The sequence below is a fragment of the Neolamprologus multifasciatus genome, chromosome 15, assembly GCF_963576455.1.
Source record: "Neolamprologus multifasciatus chromosome 15, fNeoMul1.2, whole genome shotgun sequence".
In the NCBI taxonomy this organism is placed as follows: Eukaryota; Metazoa; Chordata; class Actinopteri; order Cichliformes; family Cichlidae; genus Neolamprologus; species Neolamprologus multifasciatus.
This window is the reverse complement of record NC_140453.1, coordinates 8,336,702-8,344,916: the sequence shown is the minus strand read 5'-3', so window position 1 is coordinate 8,344,916 and position 8,215 is coordinate 8,336,702.

Genomic DNA, 8,215 nt, shown 5'->3' with positions numbered 1-8,215 from the left:
GGAGCTGAAGAAGCCAGTGTTCTGTGGTCTGCTTACTGGATCCGCTAGTCCAGCGATACCTGACATCAAACAGTTCAGCACATATGAGGAACTCCTGAAAGCCACTGCTCGATTGATGCACGGGGTGGCTAATGACACCAGTCAACCTGATGCTGATGACTTTGAAAGGGCAGAGCTGGTCCTGCTTAGACATTCTCAGATGGAGAGCTTCCCGAGAGAATTCACATTACTTAAATCAGAGAAGCTGATTCCATCCAGTAGCAGGCTAATTACCCTCGCTCCTGAGTATGACAAGGCTTCTGACTTGATTAGAGTTGGAGGTTGACTCCGCAGATGCGAAGGCCTGAGCCCTGAGGTACTACATCCTGTACTTCTAGAATCTGCTCACCCAGTTACGAAGCTTCTAATCCAGCGATGTGACAATAAGCTCAACCACCCGGGAGCTGAACGTGTTTTCGCTGAGTTGCGCCGGAAATACTGGATCTTAAGGGGGAGAGAAGCAGTCAGAAGACATCAGCATTACTGTCTCGAATGCAAGAAGTGGAGAGGTCAGCCAGATGTCCCAAAAATGGCAGATTTGCCGCCCTCAAGTTTGAGGCTTTTCCGACCTGCTTTCTATTCGACTGGAATGGACTGCTTCGGCCCTATGCTCATTAAAGTGGGTCGGCGCACAGAAAAGAGGTGGGGCATCCTTTTCAAGTGTCTTACTACTCGAGCAGTTCACCTGGATCTGCTGGTAAACATGGATGTTGACTCCTTCTTGATGTCACTCAGACGGTTTATAGCCCGTAGAGGGAAGCCGTTTGAACTCCTTTCAGACCAGGGTACCAACTTTCGAGGTGCAAGTAAGGAACTACAAGAAGCATTCACTGCCCTAACACCAGATCTTAGACAGCAACTGGCGGCAGAACAGATCCGATTCTGTTTCAATCCCCCTAGTGCTCCACACTTTGGAGGGTCTTGGGAGAGAGAGGTGCGATCTGTGAAAACCGCTCTGCGCACCACGTTGGGAGCGCAGATAGTGTCAGAGGAAGTGCTGAGGACTGTCCTGCTTGAGGTGGAGAGTATACTCAACTCCAGACCTTTGGGTTATGTTTCTTCAGACATCGCAGACCCAGATCCTATCACGCCCTACTCTTTGTTGATGGGGCGGCCAGATTGCTCTCTACCCCAAGTGTTCTATCCAGAATCCGAGCTGCTCAGTCGTAAGAGGTGGAGACACACTCAAGTCCTGGCTGACCAATTCTGGAAGCACTTCATACGGCATTTTATGCCCACCTTGCAACCACGGCAGAAATGGCACAAGGAAACAGACAACATTGCAGTTGGATCTGTGGTTCTCATTGTTGATCAGCAGACCCCACGAGCACTCTGGCAAGTAGGAACCGTGAAAACTATCTTACCGGGGGCCGATGATCGTGTCAGAGCTGCAGTCGTTCAAGTAAAGGACCGAACTTACACTCGCCCGGTGGCACGGCTCATCAGGTTGCCTGTTCTACCTCAGGATTCTGCTTAGGTGCAGAGGACATTCCATCAAGGTCAAATTTGCACGCCCAGCTGCGGGCACATTCTCAATTGGAAATACAAAGAATGACAACTTTATTCCTGGACTCTGCCTGTTTGTTCCTCTCACATCTGAACATTTACAAGTGTTCTGATCCGACACTCTGAAGTGATTGCTGCCAGCTCAGATTTCTTTAACCCTTCTAAACACGTTGTCCTGTAATTATAAAACAGAAAGTTCAATTTTTTTCAGGAATTTCTATGTTGGGTAGTGAAAATTTTTTTTTTGAACATTTCTGTCATTTAATTGTTTAAACATTACTTAAGTACTTTGGTGTAGTATGAATACCTGTGGGGGAGATCTTTATCAGTATGAAAGCTTCAGTTACTGTTAAAAGTCCAAAATGTATGCCAGCCTTCACATTTTTCAAACTCCATCCAGTGGGATTGAAGTCTTTGCCAGTCTGATTCTGGCCTCTGGGCCTTATGTTTGAGATCCCTGTCTAGACCTTTATAGGGGGTTTAGCAAAGTCACAAGTATGCACTCTCTAGGTAACATGAACGAGAAGCCAAGATTTTTCTAATTTAGTGTTGAGCTTGTTGTGTAACGTCCTTTGAGTGGTCATTAAGATATAAATGCCAGCCCATACCATATTTACATCCACTTTCTATGCAGTAAACTGATGTTTCACAGAAAAAGTTAAGTATCTGAAAGTATATTACTTAGGTGTAAGTCTGCATCGAACAGGTGCCATCTTTCAGAGAGTTTAGCTGTCATGGCATGATGTACCATGTAATCATCCCTTTGAACTCTTCATTATAGTTATTGTGCTATTTAAGTGCCACAGCTGACAGAAAAGGTTGCCCTCCCTCAGGTCTGTGCCAGCTGATGTGGAATAAATCAGCTCTGAGTCTACAGTTCACATGGAAATATAGGTGCATGCATGGGAACGATTGCTACTAATCACCTGTCAAACATAACAAAAGTTTGTTAAGAGATCTTCACTCTCTACTCCAGAACTTGTCGATGAGGATGAAGAAAAAGCTCGCCAACCTGATGAAACAATACGATGGGTAACTGGATTTTGTTTAGATGATCTAAAATGTGTATCTAACACAAAATAAAAATTAAAAAGAAGGAAGATAATACAAATACTGCAGGTTTCACTGTCACCTCGACAGAGGCCTTTAACAATCACTTTAAATAACAGTAATGATTTCATAACTGTGATCTCTGTGGGAGAGTGAAAATGAAGCATGACTGTAAGAGTAAGAGAGAGAAAGAAAATGAAGATTTTATTCCAGAGTGAGTGAAGGCTCACGGAAAATTGTTTGAGTCGCTCTAATAGAATGAAGAATGGAGAAATATTGATCATACTGGTTGCTGAAAAATCTCTCCTCACGCTCTCCTCTTCTCCACTCTGCCTTTCTCTCAATTTTATCCTTATCTTTATCCTTGCATGTGTGTGCGTGTGTGTGTGCAGATATTTCTATCACCAACTGATAGCAGTAACTGGGTACTGCACAGAGAGGACGATTTCATTTCAGTGTAGATCAGCTGAAGCCAGACTCTGGTGGGGAAAAAAAATTCTTAAGGCCTCTGGTCGATCGAGCAGTATTTTGAAAGGAAAATTGATTTATAAATTTTTAACCACACTGTGATGGAAAAACATTATGTATCAGATTTTGGAGGGTGAAGACGACCAAGGATGCACCCCATCATTACCCACGTATGTGTGTGTGTGTGTTTGTGTGTGTGTGATGGGTAATAGAGAGTAATAGCCTGGCCTGTGGAGAACTGCCCTAGCTGTCGCAGGATGATGACAGATGAAGCTTCGTGTCCCCTGATGATGATGATGGCATTAATGCATTCACAGTCCGTTTCCCCTCACTCTGAGATCATCACTCTGATCTCCGCATGAAGGAATGAAGGAGAAGGAGTGCTGATGTGGGCTGTGTATGTGTGTGTGCGTGTGTGTGTGTGTGTGTGGGTGTAAGTGTGTCAGCAGCAATGGTGAGGGTGTAGAAGGAGAGAGGGAGAGGTCAATAACAGTCAAACATTATAATATTAATTCCAGCCTCTAGTCACAGTTTCTCCATCTTCAACTTTCCATCCATCTCTCCTCAGATTGCAGAGCTTAGCCCACCTTCCTGCCTCTCACTCACTTTTTCCTCAGTAGGAAGGGATTAGTGGTCATTAGCTGGGGACTCTGATATAATGAGGCTCATCTGCTCCCACATGAAGGACAGTTTAATAGAGAGTGAAAGCCGCTTCCACTGCCTAGGGGTGAGCACATTAACCCCCGACTCACATTCAGCCTTATGGACAACTCAGGGGCTCATGGAGGCCGGGACACTTACAAACACTTACGTAAACACACTTGCTCATAATGTGTTTTTGCGGGGTAAATGTGCAAACATCACCTCTGGTGCTTTCACAATGGAAGCCCGTGAAAACGAGACAAAAGTGTGTTCCAGCAAGATCCCGCGTGTGTTAGCGCAAACGCGCATTTTGCAGATGAGAATCCTGCATCACAGACGTTACACACGTGCAAACGTTCATTTGCTGTCCCTTCTCTCGCTGTAAAAATTATTTCTTGATATTACCATCATGTCTCCCTTCGGTTCATTCTTTCGCTGTCTGAGCCAGAGCTGTAGGTGTGTGTCAGGAGTCTTTTCAGTCGCACTCGTGCTTCCGGCTGAGAGCTCTATCTCCTGTGAGAGCTAGTGCTCTGAACATGACAGATAAGGCCTCCTCAATGCCACGGCGTCTACCATAAGCCAGCAAACACAGACACACAAACACACGCACTCGTCCACACGAGAAACAGCTGGAGATACGTATAGCTGGATGTGTGTAAACTGTAAAGTGTGTAAACAGGTGCTTAAGCAGACGCACATACATATAGCCATGGGTTGTGACACACAAAACAACCCTAATTTAAAGGCAAAAAAATGCAGAAATATTCACTCCTACCGCTGTGGTCCAACAAGCATCAACAGAAGCATTTACAGCCTTATCCCAATGCAAATAGCATGTAGGTTTTGCTCATATGCTCTGGAAACCAATAGGTGGGTATGAGAGAAACCAGAAATGCCAGATGGTAAGTATGTGCGTTTGTGCAAATGTGTCTCACTTTGAAATGTAAATGGCATGAGTGGATGTGCTGCCAGGTACACAGACAGAGTGCATGGTTGGTGGGGGGGGAGTGCGCCCGATGCTGCTGTGTGTGATGAGACACTTAAATGGGTCTCTGTACTCACAGTCAAACGCTTGCAGCTGGTAAACCCACAGGTGCCTTCGGACTGAAAGAGCAATATAACCTGCCAAAGATATTTTTCAAAAGTTTTGACTGAAGGGGCATTGCCCGGTTGAACACAGACTGGAGATTTCAGTCAGATTTAGTGTAAGACTTTGTGCTGAAAGTAATTTTTGTATAGCTGTGGCTGCAGCTCTATATGAGCCAAGGGGATTGAAACATCCAGCCCTGTATAACTGGAGGGATTGAATCATCCAACATATATCAGGGCTGATACATCTAATCTAAGTTGTGGTGGGTGGTAATGGGGTAAACTCAATTTGCCGCCACAAAATAGGTATAGTGGAAGCCTAGGAACCCGCGGTAACCAAAAGATCAATCAGAACACGGTTATACATATGTGGCACCACTATAGAAAACAAACTAATGCCTGGATTGCATTCACCTGGGATGTTTTTGTACTCTGTAACAATTTGTACTGTTCAACATTAAAAAATGGCTTTTAACTGAAAGCAAGCTGGGAGTAGTTGATGGTTGGACATACAAAGAACAGGACTCTTTAAGGCTTTTAGTTAAATATTTACACATCCTTGCTCTTTCATAAACCTTTACCAAATGAGTGACTCCCTGTTCACAGATTCACCAAGGTGCTGGAATCCTTCCTTGGAGATTTGGTCTATGCTGACTTGATAGCATCACACAGTAGCTGCACACTGGCCGGCTGCACATCCATAATGTGAATCTCAAACTCCACCACATCTCAAAAGTGCTCTGTTGGTACGAAAAGGCACAAACTTTCTCAAGAAAATATCCCCCACAGCATTACTTTACCAGGACCAGCCTACATTGTTTAAGGAAGGGTAGATCCATGCTTTCATGTTGTTTACACCAAATTCTGACCCTACCATCTGAGTGTTGCGGCAGAAATTGAGACTCATCAGATCAGGCAGTATTTTTCCAGTCTTCTATTGTCCAATTTTACTGAACCCATGTGAATTGTAGCCTCAGTTTCCTGTTCTTCCCTGACAGGAGTGAGACCCAGGGTGAACTTCTGCTGCTGTAGCTGACCTGCTTCAAGGTTTGAGGTGTTTTGTGTTAAGAGATGCCATTCTTATTCGTTGCCATTCTTTCCACCTTGGTTGTGGAAAGAAGTTATTTGATTTACTCCTGGCTTTCTATTGTTCGAAGCAGTCTGGCTATTCTCCTCTGACCTCTAACATCAACAGGGCATTTCCACCAAGAGAACTGCTGCTCACTGGATATTTTTTCTTTTTTGGATTATTCTCTGTAAAACCTAAAAAAAAAATAAATCTCATGTGGGAAAATCCTAATAGATTGTCTTGCACCAGCAATCATGCCGGCTTTGCTCCTAGTTCTGATGCTCAGTATGAGCTAAAGCAAGTCATCTTGACCTAAACTTATAGTTAGATTGCTTTCTTTGCACTGATTTGGACAGCATATAATTTATCGTGCTTTTGGCATAATGACAATAAAAGATTCTGATTTTGATGCCCAATAAAGTTTTCAGTGAGTTTTTGAAAGAAAGTATATGTTATTGATTCCCATGGGGAAATTCCTCTCTGCATTTAACCCATTTACTCAGTGAAGCAGTGGGCAGCTATTGGGCGCCCAGGGAACAGTGTGTAGGGACAGTGCCTTGCTCAGGGGTACCTCAGGGTTGGTTTAAACCACCGACCTTCCAATCATGGGGCTAACACTCGACCTACTGAGCTACCCCTGTCCCCTAAAAATGCATCGATAGTTCATTCAACTCATTCATATTGATAAATATTTTAATGTGTTAAACACCTTGAAGTTCAATTTCAACATTTTCTTGTTATCAAAAAAATGAAATCTAACTATCCAATTTATCAGAGTTCAGTTTAGTGGATCCAAAAGAACAAATCCAAAGGCAAGGTCATAAAATAGCTTTTCACACTTAAGGTCCAAAAATAATGAAGCTACATGAACACTGAAATATTAAAAGCAACCTATTACCTATTAAAAGCAAAGGTACTAGGAAAAAATGTTGGTCTGACAAGTGACATGGGATTTGTGTGGATAGGAAATTCACAAACTCTGCGACTATAACACAAGTTAGAGCACATGGGGAGAACCCACAGATCCACAGAGAGAACACGCAAACTCGAAACACTGAAAGGCCTCAGCTGGCCACCAGATTTAAACTCAGGACCTTCTTGCTGTGAGGGAGAAGGTCCTGGGAGAAGGGTGGCTGTAGCTCAGGTGGCAGAGCAGGTCAGCCTGGTGGTTCGATCCCAGGCTGCCTCCTGGGATATTTGGCTGCATGCCAAATATCCTTGGGCAAGATACTAACCCCATGTTTGCCTACTGGTGGTGGTCAGAGGGCCCGGTGGCACCAGTGTCCGGCAGCCTCGCCTCTGTCAGTGTGCCCCAGGGCAGCTGTGGCTACAATGTAGCTTGTCATCGCCAGTGTGTGAATGTGTGTGTGAATGGGTGAATGACTGAATGTAGTGTAAAGCGCTTTGGGGTCCTTAGGGACTAGAAAAGCACTATACAAATGCAGGCCATTTACCATTTACAGTAACTGCTGTAACACTGTGTTGCCGGTTTATAGTTGTTGTTATTTTTTTTAAAAAATTTTTTAAAAAGCAGATTACTTTACATAAGCGTAACATAAATTTTAGTAGACAGGCTTGTGAAAAAATCCACAGTTTGTGTTCAAATCTAGTTGAAGATTCATCATAAACAAAACAAAAACAAAACACAAGAAATGTAAAAAAAAAAAAAAAAAAAAAAGATAGCCACCATGTTGCCATGGTTCCTGGGTCTTGGGCTCTTGGTTTTGAATTTCCTGTTAATTATAGTTAATTATTTCTTTTTGGGTTTTGAGGTTCATGTTCTGTATTATTAAATAGCTTCTGTTATTGCGTTATTTGGTACTTACTTCTGCTTATGAATTTGGCTTGTTTCCTGATGCTTGGCATTAGTTCCTTATTGTTTTGCTTCTAGCTCTTAGATTAGTTATAGATGACTCAAAGTTTATTAGATCCCTTAAGCATTCCCATTCTTTTCCTTCAGCTTCGTCTTTCTGTTAGTCTTTATGTCTGTCTTGTTCCCCTGTTTAGTTGTGTCAAGCTAACTGTATTTCTCTGAGTCATTGCTCTTCCCTATTTATTTTGGTAAATGTTGGTCTCTGTTTAACTTCCCCATCTCACTGGGTTCACTAGTTGTCTGCAGCTGGTTTCCCCACCTGTTCCCACTTCACTCATTACCTTTTATATGGATTATCTTAGTTTCTCCTTGAAATGAAATGGGGATCTGTCACAGATATGCATAAGCAGTATACTGCAGATGTAGTTGAGAGGTCCAGTTTACATGCACTGGGATTCATGTAATACTTTTCTAATCTTATTGGCCACTCAGAGTGCCAGTTCATGCATATAGACTCCCATACAGTGCCCCTGTAGTGT